Source organism: Micropterus salmoides, unplaced genomic scaffold (assembly GCF_014851395.1).
Source record: "Micropterus salmoides isolate LMB-PRFRI ecotype aquatic unplaced genomic scaffold, ASM1485139v1 Ms_hic_scaffold_5, whole genome shotgun sequence".
Lineage (NCBI taxonomy): Eukaryota > Metazoa > Chordata > Actinopteri > Centrarchiformes > Centrarchidae > Micropterus > Micropterus salmoides.
In genome coordinates, this window is record NW_024044237.1 from 5,622,542 (window position 1) to 5,640,820 (window position 18,279).

Below are 18,279 nucleotides of genomic sequence, written 5' to 3' on the forward strand. Positions count from 1 at the left end.
CAGATAAAAAAGACTATTTGATGATGTAGCTTACTTATCCATGGTAGGACAAAAGACAAGGATAAATAACCAAATCAACAAAATGCCCGTTAGTAGAAGCACAAAAAGGAAAAGTTAAGTCAACAATGTTGGGCAGAAAAAACACTCCACAACGCTGCCGTGCCCAGTGAAATCCAACAGTTGGGATTTTCTGCTCTGTTTTCTCTCTCAGGCCTGCACTCAGTTTAGAGATGTGTAGCAGAAACCTACATTTAATTATTCAGTCATCCTTCATGAAAGGTCAGTGGAAATTAATTGGGGAGCAGCATGTGTTGGATTAATTTAAATGTACTTCTTTGTGTAGCCTAACAACTTCATTCAATGACCAGTTAAGGTTTTAGCCTTTTATGCCTGTTAAAGCTGCATTTGATGAAAGGATAAACAGAGAAGAGATCAGCTGTCATTAGCAACATTAGCTGACCGACATTTATTCTCATTCCAGAAAAGGATATAAGGCTACCGATTTGAGTCTATGCAAGGTCTTCTCCACAAAATACAGGTTGGTAAACAGAAGAATGCTTCAGTCTAGACTAGAGTAATCAGACATACACACAGAGGATGTAGAGGCAGAAACATTTCAGCTGTTGTTTACCACTGCTGTTTTACGGGTAACACAGTCATTCCCATTAGCCACTTTGGCCGGTTGAAAAATCTTGTCAAAGCACAGCCGATATACAGTAACAAAGGAATTGCAATGTAACCCTATGACACTACAACTCCCATGAGTACACAAAGTGTTTTACTTATTGGTCCACACAGTAAACAAAAAGATAACACACCAGCGGACTGACCGTCAGGAGAGCCTGAAGGCCGTTTTGGCTTTAAAAAAAAAATATATAATTATACATAATAAATTAGTTCCACTTTTTGAAGTAGCTGATTTTGTCCACCACTTTTTGAAAGCATAATTTGTTAAAATTGTTCTAAAAAATGGCTTGCTCCAAGAAATGTTAACTAACAAATGAAAATGCTTTGACAAAGGCAATATAAATAGAAACAATGTGCTAAAAAAACAACATGACATGTGACTTGTGACATCTTGTTTCTCTAACGTTAAAAAGTTTGCAGCGAAAAAACAGGGCAATTTACCTCAACTTCTAAAGAAAAGGTTGATTCATTATCTATAGCTAATATTGTTAATGTTATTCCATAAGTTGTTTCTATTTTGTCATATTGTAGGGCAATGATGTTGGACGGGCCTGTTGTTATTGCTGGTGCTTTCGTAGATGTTGTTTTGGCATTGTTTGATTGACATGGTGTTGCAGGTGTGGATGGGATGGATCACTGTTACTTGTCGTATTTTCTGCTATTGTAAACTCTATTGTAGCCTTCGCCATGATCTTTTGATGTGTCGTTAGTTTTGCGCAATATTTTTCCCGACCCTACGTAAGTTTTGATCTACGCTGACCTCATTCCAATCCCTTAGTTATTGCCTAACATCTCATATGCTGAAGTCCGTTAAAGAGGTGGTATTCTGCTTTTTGGCTTTTTCCCTCTCCTTTACTGAGTTATATTCCTTTTTTGTGCATGTAACAGGTTTGCAAAGTGAAAAAGGCCAAAGTCCAGCTCAAAGGGAGTTCCCATCTCCCACAGAAAGCTCTGCTCTGAACTGCCTGAAAACAGCTGGTTTGTAGTCCAGCCGTTTCCCTTTCATCCCTATGATGTCACAGGGATGAAAGCTCATATAACGCTCACCAAGCGTCTAGTCCGACATGCCCTCAAAACACCAGTGGAAAAACAGTGAGCTGCAGCACACAGCTCTCCTCTCCCTTCCAAACACTAGCTACCCTCCAGGCAGTCAGTGGACATAAAGTTGTTCCTGTGATGTAGAGACAGAGCTCAGTTAAAACTTTATAAATGAAAGATACTTTTGTTACAGATTAATAACTCACCACTCTGAAACTCTTCCAGTCCATGTTGCCAAGCTGGTAAGGGGAACATATACAGCTGATCCAAAGCCGGCTTCTTACTGACCCGCCCTACTCTGCTTCTGATTGGCTAGCAGTCAATTGTGTCTATTGTGTCTTGCCAGTCTGAGAGCTCAGTGACCGTCAGGCCGTGATCAGGGATAAATCAACAATCAATCGGCAGGCACCAGTCGTTATGTGCGAACTACTCAACAGCGCAAAACCGCTCCCTGACACATTTCTGACACATCGCAGACGCCAGCCAGATATCTAGCATGCCAAATATCTGGAATAGTCGGCAGACTCAACATCCACATCCAGCCAAAGAGAGCAGGCAGCTACCTTTTCACTGCAAAACACTTTTTACTCCCCTCCAGACAATCCCTGCTACCTGCGTGTGCTAATCCATTCTTTCACCCAGATTTTGTGTCTTTATAATTGCTATCTTTATAATAACCAACAACAGCTGTTTCATGTGTGGGTTCGCGTCAGTTCCCGTTTCACATATCACCTTGTTTTTTGTTTTTTTTTGGCAAAATGTGGTTTGGAGACCAGCGTTGGGTGACACCACTGTCAGCTTGTGTAGCGTGTGACCCCCTGTCTACTATCAGTCACATAGCGTGAAAGCCACAACAGCTTCAAGACTCCCGTCACAAGACGGAAAGTTTTGTAGTCTGAACAGCACAGCGATCTGCTAAAGCTGGAAGTCATGTACTCTGCACGAGCCTTAAGAGGGTAAAGTAGTGATGATTAGTAAAGGAAGGATTTCACCGACAGACTGCTGGCCTGTGTGGTCCAGTCTATATTGAGCATCAGTGTTGGGCAAGTTACTCAGAAATTGTAATAAGTTACCATTTACATACTCCTTAATATTACATAACTTATTACAACAATAACATTAAGAGTCAACAACCAGCTACACTGAAAACACTGCAGGCTCTCAAACGAGGTGATGCTATATAGTATAGGCTATGGAGATAGAGAATTTAATTTATTATTCACGTCAAGGACGGTGCGTTCTAGTAAGGCAGCGTTACTTGGATTAGGAACTGTAATATTATGATTGTTTTGGAAATTGCAATCCCTTATACTACTAGTTGCTGTGAAATGTAATACTTTTAGAGTAATGTTACTGCCCAAAACTGTTGAGCATAGCCAGGCTTGTGTTCTCCACCTAACGTCATTTCACTTCAACACGCATCATTCCTCAGAAATGTCAACATGCAATATACACTCACCTAAAGGATTATTAGGACACCTATAAGGAACACCTGTTCAATTTCTCATTAATGCAATTATCTAATCAACCAATCACATGGCAGTTGCTTCAATGCATTTAGGGGTGTGGTCCTGGTCAAGACAATCTCCTGAACTCCAAACTGAATGTCAGAATGGGAAAGAAAGGTGATTTAAGCAATTTTGAGCGTGGCATGGTTGTTGGTGCCAGAAGGGCCGGTCTGAGTATTTCACAATCTGCTCAGTTACTGGGATTTTCACGCACAACCATTTCTAGGGTTTACAAAGAATGGTGTGAAAAGGAAAAACATCCAGTATGCGGCAGTCCTGTGGGCGAAAATGCCTTGTTGATGCTAGAGGTCAGAAGAGAATGGCCCGACTGATTCAAGCTGATAGAAGAGCAACTTTGACTGAAATAACCACTCGTTACAACCGAGGTATGCAGCAAAGCATTTGTGAAGCCACAACACGCACGACCTTGAGGCGGATGGGCTACAACAGCAGAAGACCCCACCGGGTACCACTCATCTCCACTACAAATAGGAAAAAGAGGCTACAATACCAGTCCACCAAAATTGGACAGTTGAAGACTGGAAAAATGTTGCCTGGTCTGATGAGTCTCGATTTCTGTTGAGACATTCAGATGGTAGAGTCAGAATTTGGTGTAAACAGAATGAGAACATGGATCCATCATGCCTTGTTACCACTGTGCAGGCTGGTGGTGGTGGTGTAATGGTGTGGGGGATGTTTTCTTGGCACACTTTAGGCCCCTTAGTGCCAATTGGGCATGGTTTAAATGCATTGAGCATTGTTTCTGACCATGTCCATCCCTTTATGGCCACCATGTACCCATCCTCTGATGGCTACTTCCAGCAGGATAATGCACCATGTCACAAAGCTCCAATCATTTCAAATTGGTTTCTTGAACATGACAATGAGTTCACTGTACTAAAATGGCCCCCACAGTCACCAGATCTCAACCCAATAGAGCATCTTTGGGATGTGGTGGAACGGGAGCTTCGTGCCCTGGATGTGCATCCCACAAATCTCCATCAACTGCAAGATGCTATCCATCAATATGGGCCAACATTTCTAAAGAATGCTTTCAGCACCTTGTTGAATCAATGCCACGTAGAATTAAGGCAGTTCTGAAGGCGAAAGGGGGTCAAACACAGTATTAGTATGGTGTTCCTAATAATCCTTTAGGTGAGTGTATATAACTGTTGTCAGGGCTCATACATCAAGTGTGTATGTGACTTTTCACTCCAGCAGCAGACCAGCCATGTATAATGGTTTTGTTCTGCAGAATTCTATGTAAAAGCTAGATTCCACCTGGCACCCAGAGCTGATTGCGGCCATTCTAGGCAATATGTGTCTTTAAAAGCATTGCAGATTGAACCATGCAGGAAGTCAGACACAGAAACGGCTTAGAGAGTCCCTAAAAAATACCCTGTGCAGACTTCCGATTTCATATCAACCATAAACAGTCAAAACAGATAAAAAAGACTATTTGATGATGTAGCTTACTTATCCATGGTAGGACAAAAGACAAGGATAAATAACCAAATCAACAAAATGCCCGTTAGTAGAAGCACAAAAAGGAAAAGTTAAGTCAACAATGTTGGGCAGAAAAAACACTCCACAACGCTGCCGTGCCCAGTGAAATCCAACAGTTGGGATTTTCTGCTCTGTTTTCTCTCTCAGGCCTGCACTCAGTTTAGAGATGTGTAGCAGAAACCTACATTTAATTATTCAGTCATCCTTCATGAAAGGTCAGTGGAAATTAATTGGGGAGCAGCATGTGTTGGATTAATTTAAATGTACTTCTTTGTGTAGCCTAACAACTTCATTCAATGACCAGTTAAGGTTTTAGCCTTTTATGCCTGTTAAAGCTGCATTTGATGAAAGGATAAACAGAGAAGAGATCAGCTGTCATTAGCAACATTAGCTGACCGACATTTATTCTCATTCCAGAAAAGGATATAAGGCTACCGATTTGAGTCTATGCAAGGTCTTCTCCACAAAATACAGGTTGGTAAACAGAAGAATGCTTCAGTCTAGACTAGAGTAATCAGACATACACACAGAGGATGTAGAGGCAGAAACATTTCAGCTGTTGTTTACCACTGCTGTTTTACGGGTAACACAGTCATTCCCATTAGCCACTTTGGCCGGTTGAAAAATCTTGTCAAAGCACAGCCGATATACAGTAACAAAGGAATTGCAATGTAACCCTATGACACTACAACTCCCATGAGTACACAAAGTGTTTTACTTATTGGTCCACACAGTAAACAAAAAGATAACACACCAGCGGACTGACCGTCAGGAGAGCCTGAAGGCCGTTTTGGCTTTAAAAAAAAAAAAATATAATTATACATAATAAATTAGTTCCACTTTTTGAAGTAGCTGATTTTGTCCACCACTTTTTGAAAGCATAATTTGTTAAAATGTTCTAAAAAATGGCTTGCTCCAAGAAATGTTAACTAACAAATGAAAATGCTTTGACAAAGGCAATATAAATAGAAACAATGTGCTAAAAAAACAACATGACATGTTTGTGACATCTTGTTTCTCTAACGTTAAAACGTTTGCAGCGAAACAACAGGGCAATTTACCTCAACTTCTAAAGAAAAGGTTGATTCATTATCTATAGCTAATATTGTTAATGTTATTCCATAAGTTGTTTCTATTTTGTCATATTGTAGGGCAATGATGTTGGACGGGCCTGTTGTTATTGCTGGTGCTTTCGTAGATGTTGTTTTGGCATTGTTTGATTGACATGGTGTTGCAGGTGTGGATGGGATGGATCACTGTTACTTGTCGTATTTTCTGCTATTGTAAACTCTATTGTAGCCTTCGCCATGATCTTTTGATGTGTCGTTAGTTTTGCGCAATATTTTTCCCGACCCTACGTAAGTTTTGATCTACGCTGACCTCATTCCAATCCCTTAGTTATTGCCTAACATCTCATATGCTGAAGTCCGTTAAAGAGGTGGTATTCTGCTTTTTGGCTTTTTCCCTCTCCTTTACTGAGTTATATTCCTTTTTTGTGCATGTAACAGGTTTGCAAAGTGAAAAAGGCCAAAGTCCAGCTCAAAGGGAGTTCCCATCTCCCACAGAAAGCTCTGCTCTGAACTGCCTGAAAACAGCTTGTTTGTAGTCCAGCCGTTTCCCTTTCATCCCTATGATGTCACAGGGATGAAAGCTCATATAACGCTCACCAAGCGTCTAGTCCGTCACGCCCTCAAAAACACCCGTGGAAAAACAGTGAGCTGCAGCACACAGCTCTCCTCTCCCTTCCAAACACTAGCTACCCTCCAGGCAGTCAGTGGACATAAAGTTGTTCCTGTGATGTAGAGACAGAGCTCAGTTAAAACTTTATAAATGAAAGATACTTTTGTTACAGATTAATAACTCACCACTCTGAAACTCTTCCAGTCCATGTTGCCAAGCTGGTAAGGGGAACATATACAGCTGATCCAAAGCCGGCTTCTTACTGACCCGCCCTACTCTGCTTCTGATTGGCTAGCAGTCCTTAACTAGGAACTGCGCATCTGCAACTCCAAACAAAGATCATTTAGAGATGAATCAGTCCATATCTAAAACGAGGTCTTCAACACAGGGTGAAAAGAGGAGCTGTAGCAGTATGACAAAAAATATGGTGTATTTTGAAAATTAAACCATGTAAACCGGTTCTGGTACAACCCCTAAATAAAATTATGAACCTGAAAATGAGCACAATACCACCTCTTTAAAAAAATAAATAAATTACCATCTGTCCCCACCACTTTTCAACATAAAGTGAGGCCATTGATGGCTGAGATTCACATTATAGAAAATATGCATATTTGCTTTTTACAAGAGTAACATGAGAAGATAAATATCAATCTTAGTTGTTATTTGGAACTATTTAAAACAGAAATAGAGTGTATCCATGTACTCTGTGCTTCTCTGAACAATGTCCAGCTACAGGGATACACAAGACAGGATGGGCAGGGCAGACAGACACACAAAAACAGGAAGCAAAGTTACACATGACACACAAGGAAGGATGCCTTTTAAAATAATACAGGAGATTGCTAAATTAAAACCCATAACCATACATTTTTTGACATATGTTTATTTTAAATTTGAACAAAACAATTGTCTACAAAGTGACAAAAAGATTATACTCATAATAATGGATTGCATCACGCACTAATAATGATATACCTAAATAAACAGTGGTGCAGTTGTTTGCTTTTAAAAGTCACATGGTTAATCAGAGATCACCTGAACGTAGTCACGGCGTTGATTGTAGAATAAATACACCTGTGTCTGGTAGGAACACGATAGACAGTATTGTGGCAAAACCTACACCATGAAGACTCAAGAACCTTCCAAGCAAGTCCATGAAATGGTGACTCAAAGCACTAGTCAGGGGAAGGATATAAGAAATTTTCCAAGTCACGGTACAATGAAATTGATTATTAAGAAATGGAAAAGGTTGGGTGAAGTTGTCAATCTGCCTATAGCAATCATTCCCAGAAAGTGAGTCACCGTACAAGAAGGATGCTAATGAGGGAGCCTAGCAAAAAACAATGATTATTCTGAAGGAGTTACAAGCTTCCATGGCTGGAGACTGAAGAAACTGTGCATATGACAAGTGTTGCTCAGGAGCTTCAGCAGTCACAGCTCGGGGGGTGGCAAGGAGAAAGCCATCTCACATAATGGAATACTCTGCTCACAAATCTGAAATTATATGTATTTCACAGAGCACATTAAAAATGCTACCATCTAGCATATTTAATGTCAACTTTTTATGACCAAGAAAACAACAGTATGTTGTCTTAGCTCCCCTACCGCCTGCTATTTATATGTTAATTCTATATTTTCACTCCTTGTTGTTTTGCTTTATCTTTTGTTGCGCGTTATACTAGTGGATCACAGTGGAAATAAGCCTGCGGGCTTTATTGTATTATCATGCTCTGTGACTCTTAAACATTGAAGTGCTTTACTACAAATACATAACAAAATTGGTGATGAGGGTGGCTGTAGCTACTACTCGATCATGGGGTACCCTACGAACACGTTTTGTGCAGGTTGTAAACGTCGGTGTTGAGACATACGTTTTCTTTTATGAAACTACTGCACAATGTCTCCACTCAATGTGAGATGCTGGCATTGTGAAAATTTGGAAATGCAGAACAAGCTATAAGCTCAAATTGTGGAAAAAGCCAACCATACGTGAACGTTTGCTACAAGTAGATAAATTGACACTGGATATCAGTATTGTCAGTCCAGTCCAGATTGTTGTTGAGTTGCACTCCCGGAATCTGGAGGTGTCTACCATCTCTACCCCCTCCCTTCTTATTACGACTCTTGCTGCATTGGAAATCCACCTAATGCAGAGGTGTAGAGATTTGTGGGTGACCAACAATGTTACAGTGACTGATTGCTACCGCATTCCACACATGGATCAGCTCTTTTCGGAATTCAGAGGAGCAACCATGTTCTCCATGTGCATGAGGACAGCAGAGATCTGACTGCCTTTATAACCCAGGGTGTTTTGTATGGGCTAGCATCAGCGCCCTCAGCATTTCAGATCATGACCTGGAGTTCTCTCAATGACATCATTGTCTATTCATCCTTGCATGCTGATCATGAAACAAGAACAGCTGTATTCTAAAGTCTACAGGAAGCTAGATTGTGGGAACATGAATGAACAGAGTAATGTAGGATACCAGGATAAGCTGTCTTACCCGGGCCACACCACAAGTAAGGATGGTCAGCTGCTAAATGATGAGCACATTGCAGCTATTTGTCATGCTCCATCAACCTGTGATGCCACATCTTTCATGTCCTTCCTTGGCCTGACAGTGTGGTACTTCAAGAACAGTGCCTTTTGCTTCTCATTCTCACGCTGCTGACAGGAATACTCAGTGGTGGAAAAAGTAGTGTTGGCCTGTTTCTGGGCTACAAAGTTCTGGAGAACCTACTTATGAGGAACAACGTTCACCTTATGCACCGAGTACCAGGCTTCATCAACACTCCTGGCTACGAAAGGCATGGGGAGAGGTGGTATGAGAATAGCACACTGGTTTTTCATAAAAACTGTGTCGACATAAAAACTGCAAAGCTTATGAAGGAAGTGCATGCGCTGGTGTGCTTTTTTACACACAGCATCAACCTTGGGGCTCAAAGCACAGTTCGCTGTTGATTACAGTCCCAAGCTATTTGTACTGCTATACCTGTTCAACTGCCTGATTGTCCATTACAACAGGGGAAAGACAGTGGAATTTTGATGCACATCTCTTATTTTTGCCACATTTCTGTTTAAAAAGGATGATTTACACTAATTAGTAAAATAATTCACTACAGGACCCTGTTTGGATTTGTCACTGCTGAGAAGGGACACAATAACTGATCATTTTGCGCCCTACATGATGGCTTTAGCATTCATTTGTGTGTAAAACAAATAAAAGAGGGGAGAGGACACAGCCCCGGGAGGACCCAGTAGAAGAAAAAAGGGCATCTGATAAAAAAACAATTCTCACCCGTTGTGACCTGTGAGTGCGAGTGCTCTTCAACTGGTCTGCTAAAACATGTGGCTGTATGCAGTCTTTTGTTGTTTACATGATTAAATTTAAATCGGTCTAAAATAAAAACCGTAATAGCTATAGTAGTAATTCTGCAGCAGCAAGCTATTAGCTAAATTACGTGACAACGCGTGATGCCCGGATGAGTGGTGCAGTTGAGCAGGTCAATAGAGAGAAACACTAAGAGTCAGTAGTTTAGCTTAGTTAGCCTTAGTATGTAGTTTAGTTTATAGTTAATGTACTATATTAAAAAATTAGGCCTAACTATAGCATACTGTAGTAGTAGTAGTAGTAGACAGGAACTGCCATGACGACTACATGAAGTGGCCACATGCATAAATTAAATGCATTTGTACACTACTCATAAAAATTAGCATATCTCAAAAACTAGGTACATACTTCAAATAACTTGTGGAGAAATCTTTTTGTTCATCTTTTTACATTTACGTTTTGTGTTTATTTTGTAAAGGTTTATGAAAAAACATGCCCAATTTTAATATTTATTAAATTTATCACACAATTCCAATACCTTTATTTATTAATATGTTTTATTGACTTACATAGCCTATTAGCTTAGGTTGTACAGGTGCTATGGGTATGAAGCATTTGAAGGTACTCTAAGAAATGAGCACAATAAGCAAAAATACCAGTGTAGGTACTGGCGAATTATTTGTTTTGCAGAGTTGAAAGGGTTAAAACCCATTAAAAAGTAGATGGACAAGGGACTTGATGTTTAAAAGCCATGTTTAACATCGTCCGATGTTGCGTCATCCATGCCTCTGTCTGACCTGTCAGTGAACTGGAGAGGGTCTAACTTATCCTGTACAGAGTCCAAAAGTGCATCCTTCACTAAACTAAACACATACTAAAGTTTTCATGACAAGATGTAAGTGCCACTGGTCTGAAGTTGTTGAGTTTCTTTGGAGTTGATCTTAGGCACAGGAACAATTATTGTCCTTTCAACAACAACTAAGTAAGTAAAGTTTATGTATAGCACAATAAAGTGTGATACAGTACAACAAAATGAGATACAATAAATAAAACAAATTCATTAGAAAAACGGAAATCGGACAGCCTTTAATCCCTTGTCTAACTAAAAGCCTGTTTAAATAGTAGAGTCTTAAATTGCTTTTTAACAGAACTGGCAGAATTCACACAACGTAGTAACAGAGGCAATGTATTCCACAACCTAGGTACCACTGCTTGAAATGATCAGTCCCCTCTGGTCTTGAAGTGAGTGTGGAGAACCACTAACAGCCTCTGACCTGATGACCTCAGACTACGGGTGGGAGTATGAAGCTGTATCAGGCTGTAGGAAGGAGCTTGTCCTTGCAAGGCTCTAACAGTAAGGACCAGAATTTTAAATTGAATTCTAAACTGGACTGGTAACCAGTGAAATGATGCTAAAACAGGTGTAATGTGCTTTTGCTAATGTTAGAGTTAGAAGCATTGCAGCAGAGTTCTAAACAGGCTGGAGACGCTAAAGCTCCTGTTACTGTTACAGAAATCTAAATGAGAAGAAATAAAAGCATGAATGTTCATCTCCAATTCATCCTTTGACACTAGTGTTCTTAGTTTGGATATATTTCGCAGTTGAAATGAGCAGTTTCTAACTAATTGTTGAATTGAATGATACTCCAAGGACATCGCTGAATCAAAAACACCACCTAAGCTTCCGAGGCTCGGCTGGACTGATGAGCCTAAGACACCAATATGCTGCTTAACACTAGAACCGCCAGGGTTTGTTGTTTACCTATAATCGCCATAGTGGGTAAAATTTACACACAGCTAAACACAGCTTGAATTTATATGCAGCATACAATTTACAAAAACGGCTGACTGTTGTAGTGTTTTATAGGCGGTAATAATAGCCTCATAATGTAGGCTAGTTCTTACTGTTCTGCTTGTTGTTTCTCCATTGGGCATCCAGAGAGTAACACATAGCTTCAAATGTTTGCAGAACACACCTCTATCACATCAAACTAGGCTACTGCAGTATTAGTTTGGATGATCATGTAGCCTACACAAAAGCTATAAGCAGCAGCTTTTATGCATGTTTATTTCATACAAGTGGATCGCTGTCCGATAATGATCGATGCAGAATCAATCTAGGACACATCGCTCAGCCCCCACCGTCAGACTCTCCTTCACTCACTGCGCTGAGCAAGTGCCTGTAGTGGAAAAGGCATTGCCAATGGCAACAGAATGTTTATCTAAACGCGCAACATGAACAGCACTAAAATGACTGTATATATATAGGGTGTATATATATAGGGATAAATTTTACCTGCTGGCGCTAATAGGTATAAATGGTCATTTTTTAAATCTGGCTTTATCTTGACATTTCTTAACAATAGGGGGTGCTACATAACACACTTTTAGGAAAAGTCAGGGGGAAAAGACTGGGGGACTTGAATATTACATTGAAACAAAACAGCCGTGGGTAAATTTGACCCGTTGGCGGTTCTAGTGTTAATCTGAGGGATGATACTTTCAGAGGCTATAATTAGTGTTTCAGTCTTATCTGAGTTCAACAGCAAGAAGTTGTCACTTAAACACTGTTTCATACTGGTCAAGCAGTTAATTAAAGAAGACAGTTTATGGAACTCAGTATCCTTAAACGAACAGTAGAGTTGAATATCATCCGCATATAGATGGTAAAATATGTTGCTGAACTGTCTGATTTTCTGGGCTAGATGAAATATATACAGAAGATACAGAATAGGTCCCAAGACAGAACCCTGAGGAAACCCACAAGATAACCCTGCAGTTTAAGACATGATCTGATTGACATAAACACTACAACATCTGTCAGAAAGGTAAGATGAAAACCATTGTAAGACTGATCCAAACATCCCGACCAGATCATGACGTTGATGTATGTATGTAGTGTCAAAGCCGAATAAAAGGTCCATTAGGACCAAAACTGTTCCCTAGAGTTCCCTAGAGTCAGCTGACATTATGTTACTACTATTATTTTAGGTATTGCACATATATCACAACTAGAGAATGACGAGGTACAACAAATATGCTACGGATGTTTTCATCATCATCCCCACACTCAGAGATGAACAACAAGCCCTTACGATTGAAGATCATAACCAAGCTGGACCCCCAAGTACAATGACCAAGATTGCCAAGGCTAAGTGACAAAGTACCCTCTGAAAGTCTGCTAGAAGATATGAATGCAGCACTACATATTATCCTTACTAAAGCCATAACCGAGACCAATGAGCTGATGTACGCCACAGCAACAGTGAGATGCTAGAGATGTTTGGCTATAAGATGAACACCACAAACTACAAAAAGCATTACCCCCCATGGAGGAGAAGGCTAGAGGCCAAGATCAAGGCAACACGAAGAGAGGTTCGTCAGCTGTCAGAGCTACAGAAAGGTGCAAGGAAAGGGCTACCCAAGAAATACAACAAGCTGTCGATATCTGAGGCTCTGTTCTGCATAGGCCTGAACCCCCGCAGCCAGATCATCACAAAGACTGGCTACAGATACAGGTTCCGAAGTGGAACAACCATCAGACACCTCCTCTACATGGATGACATCAAGCTGTATACCAGAAATGAAGGAGACATCGACTCACTAATCCACACTACCAGGATCTACAGCAACGACACTGGAATGTCGTTCGGACTGGACAAGTGTGGTCGCATGGTATCAAAAAGAGGGAAAATGATCAGAACCGAGGGGGCTGAACTACCAGAAGGCCACATTGCAAATGTTCAGGACAGCTACAAATACCTTGGGGTGCCGCAGGCTAATGGAAACCATGAAGAGGCAGCAAGGAAGTCCGCCACAGCCAAATACCTACAGAGATTAAGGCAGGTCCTGAAATGTCAGCTGAATGGGAAGAACAAGATCCAAGCCATCAACACATACACCCTGCCAGTCATCAGATACCCTGCTGGTATAATAAACTGGCCAAAGGAGGAGATAAAGGCCACTGACATCAAGACAAGAAAGCTCCTCACAATGCATGGAGGGTTTCACCCCAAATCCAGCACCCTGAGACTGTACACCAAGCGTAGCGAGGGAGGCCGAGGGCTAGTGAGTGTCAAGACCACTGTCCAGGATGAAACGACGAAGATCCAGGAGTACATCAGGAAGATGGCCCCCAAAGATGAAGGGCTTAGTGAGTACCTCAGGCAGCAGAAATCCGAGGGTGAGGACAAGGAAGATGAAGAACCGTCATGGATGGACAAGCCACTGCACGGCATGTACCACAGACACATAGAAGAAGTGGCTGATATATAGAAATCCTACCAGTGGCTGGAAAATGCAGTGATAGATGTGGCAATCCCAAGTGACAGCAACATCAAGAAGGAACACGAGAAGCTTGAGAAATACCAAGGTCTGTAAGAGGAGCAAGAAAAGATGTGGAAAGTAACAGCAACAGTGGTGCCAGTGGTAATTAAAGCACTGGGGGCTGTGACTACCAAACTTGGAGAGTGGCTACCGCAGATTCCAGGTAAAACATCAGAGGTCTCTGTCCAGAAGAGTGCAGTCCTAGGAACAGCTAAGATACTGCACAGAACCCAAACTCCCAGGACCCGAGCTTGAGGATGACACATACCACCCCGCGAGGGGTGAGAGGGGGATTTCATATATATATATATATATATATATATGTGTGTGTGTGTGTGTGTGTATATATATGTATAATATATATATAATATATTCATATATATTCTTCTTTTTAGCATTTTTGGCTGGCTGAGTGATGCTGTCTATCACATGCGGCCCTTTTTCATGTTAAGAAGTAAAACAAAATGTGTAAAAACCTATATCTATATCCTTGCCATGCGACCAGGAAACGAGCCCTGTATGTGTGACATCTGCGACGGAGAATCTACACATTATTTATTACATTTACGCTCTTCCATTCATTATTTCAGGCGCTGCCCTGATCATATAGATTTATTTATATGGGGATGGGGTAAATCTCATTTTATTCCATTGTGCAATGCACACACATGCCCACACAGTGTCTGATTGGTCAACATGTCAAACCAATACCACTGATTGGTTGTCAGACTAAATCAAATGCATCACGGGATTGCCAGTGGGCGTCTAGCAAGCATGCTAACCATAATAACGAAAGATGGATAAATTATCACAGAAGACATTTGGTGGTGGATGCATCTTTATGGATAAATTTTAAGTCTAAAGACACTGCACATCAAGGTGGGATTACAACACTTCTGAGAGGGATGCGATCACCCCGGAGCACTTCTGAAACGTCACAACAGTAACCTTCCGATAAAAAAAAAAGTAAGTCTCTAGCATGCAGTGTTTTGTAGATATTAAGGATGACGTAATATGTATGTTTTGATGTCGGATGCAACATCGTCGACCTGGCAAAAATTTTCAGTTCATTAGCAAGGTCCACGTCAGCTTTCACATTATGGGAGATAGCAACACTTTTTGGACTGCATCCCGTGGATCCACCTCTGCCCTGCCGAACCGGAGCCAGATCTGGTCGCCAGATCGGGTCGCCAGATCGGGATGGAGGTGCCACCCGTCTGGGCGAGGTCCCCCCCTCGACATGATGTCCGCCCCTCTGTTCAGCACGCCAGAGATGTATTCTGCTCTGACGGAGAGCAGGTAAGTGTGCGGCCCTGTAGTTTGTGCAGACCAGCACGTGCAGGTGTGCGACTAGCTGGGCCATCTGCACCACCTCTTTGTCACGGGACGGCGCCAGCAGCAGCAGGTCGTCCAGATAAAACAGGACCCTGATGCCCAACCGCCGCAGCGGCTCCAGGGCCGTCTCGACACACTTGGAAAAAGTGCGCGGGGCCAGGGAGTTACTGAAGGGCAGGCGGTTATATTGGTACTGGGCGCCCTGGAATGAAAACCGCAGAAACTTCCTATTTCCGGGAATGACGGACACAGAAAAGTACCCGTGCTTCAGGTCGATGGAGGAGAGCCAGTCTCCCTGGCGCACACACTCCATCACCTGTTTCACTGGTCCATCACAGGTCTCACAATAACCTGTTGAACAGTGACAGGTCCAGGATGGGCCTCTCACCACCCGTCTTCTTCCTGACCAGGAAGTAGCCGGAGTAGAACACCTTATTCCTGAAGCTCCGCCCAGAGGGAGGCGTTCTGAGTCGAGGAGGAGAGCATAGTCTCCACAATCCCGGCGTAGGAGGGAGGGGGGAGTGGGCGAACTGCAGCCTGTGATCCCAGCGGTTCAGGCTATCCATCCATCTGTGCATCGAGCAGGAGCGAGCCACTCCGAGTAGCATCTCTGAAAGCAGTCTGATGAGGCACCCTGGTGGCCCTGAAGGGAAGCCACTCTGCTGCCTTTGCCGCCGTCACGGTTCGGGGGGTTTGTGGGCCACATTGTGAGAGACCTTCACACACAGTCAGGGCCGTTTGGCTAACACACAGCTGGTTCACACAATGTGGGGAAGTGAGAAACAGCAGCTTCTTCATAATCTCGAGAGAAGCTGTCTGTAAAGCGCAACACTTTGCAGTTTACAAGAAACCCAATTCTCCCCAGCGTCACTGTCGCCTGCCGTGCGTAACGTGTTGGCACAAACTTGATGCCGTACATCGCTGTACACAACACGGCCTGTCACACCTCTGGATGCAGGATTAGGGACTGTGTCGGTGATGCCATGGTCACGCACGAGCCCGCAGCCAGGCTCTGCCGGGGGGGGGGCGTAATGTGTGGAACGGCGATAGGGTAACACTACACGCAGGGTGGTGTGTAGTGCTATCCTGTCTGCATGAAGCGTAATGGCCGCTTCAAGGGCTCATTTGACACAGCCTGGCTTCTGTGAACCAAGGGGGAACCCCTGGACGCACAGAATCCCCGGTGGGGGGAGGAGGCATTGATGCCGTGATTATGCATGAGCTCGCAGCTGGGCACGCAAATATCTGTATATCTGTGTATATGTTCTGTCTACACGAAGCGAAATGTCCGCTGTCGTGGGCTCATACAGTTTCTGTGGGGAGGGGTGTGTGAAGGGACCTCTGATCGTGAACAGAGTGTACTGCTTGTTGCTTTGAGCTTCAAGCTGCAGGTGAGCAGCTGGCTCACACAGTGTGGGAGATGTGTGCTTGGTGTGGCTGGTTTGACTGAGACAGGCACAGACAGCATTTGTTTAGCAACTTCCACAGAAAGGAGATTCACACAGCTTTTTTTCGACCCATAGCTTACCAGTGGTCCACTCTGACCGACGAGGGTCGGCCAGTAGCAATGAAACCGGTTGCTAAATGTCATTAGCCACAGCTAATGTGGAGCAACGTGGGCACACGGGGTCTCCCTGGTCGGCTGATCAAGGCAGACCATATGTGAGTGTAACGTTAGCTATCTGTTAGCTCCCTGTTAGCTTACCTCGCCGTGGCAACCTAGTAGCGTCAAGGCCGGCGTCATCAGAGGTTGGAACGGGGGAAGGTCAGAGCCGCTCGGAGAATGGGAAGATAAATTTCTCAGTGCCACTAGCGATAGCCTTAGAGGGCGAAGCCTATACGAAATAGAACCCAATGTTCACTGCAGGAGGCAAAACATTGGCAAAGAGAACCTGGCAACAAAAACATATCACTCAGATTGGACAGGTTGTAAGGGATGGGGATATTGTTGTATTTGCTGAGTTCAAGTTTCAGTTTGGCCTGAACAACTCTTCATTTTTACAATATGCACAATTAAGATCTTGTGGCATCACCAGGGGACAGATGGTAGGAGGGCGCTACATTCTGGCGGATGGCATGCTTCAAGATGGCTGCTGCCATCCTCACTACATCTTCCAGGATGCATCAGCCTCATGATTCTAAGATGGCCGCCACTCCCACTACAAACCCCAGAAGGCCACACACGGCTGAGAGCTGCAGGTGTTTTAAAATCCCTGATTGAGGAAGGACAAAGAGAGAGCATGAGGGACCAGCTAAAAGGAGCAGGGAAGCCTGAAGCACATGGCAGGAGGATTCGGAGTCACCAGAGAGACTGCAAAAGACAACCCATGTCGAGTTTGATTTTGTGTTGACCACAAAGCCGTATTTATGGGAACAAGACATTGGCGCACCGCTTACTGTGGACCTATGGAACTCAATAATGAAGTATTCAACATCTATGTTCAATTGTGTGAGATACAAAATGATCCAAATGAAGATCATACATTGAGCATATATCACACCATGGAAGAAAAAAAAAAAAAACATTACCTAGACGTTACTGAATTGTGGTGGTACGGCTGTGGTAGGATTGGTACTTTTATGCATGTATTGTGGTCCTGTCGAATGGTAAAAGATGGAAAGATTCTGGAATGAGGTGATAGATGTTTTACAGGTAATAATGAATGTACATTTTCCACATTGTCCTGTTGTGTGTGTGTGTGTGTGTGTGTGTATATATATGTGTGTGTGTGTGTGTGTGTGTGTGTGTGTGTATGTGAATCGAGAAAACTCATAAACCGGACTGTTTTAACAAATACAACTGGCTGAAAGACTTCCTGGATTTATTATTGATGGAGAAAGCACCCTCAAAACTCAAGGATTAT

At 42.7% G+C, this 18,279-nt stretch overlaps 1 long non-coding RNA gene across 5 annotated transcripts in view; it reads left to right on the forward strand.

The window, feature by feature from the left end:
• LOC119888812 overlaps positions 1–18,279 on the forward strand; it is a 72,150-nt gene that overhangs the window by 20,262 nt on the left and 33,609 nt on the right. The window lies entirely within an intron of this gene.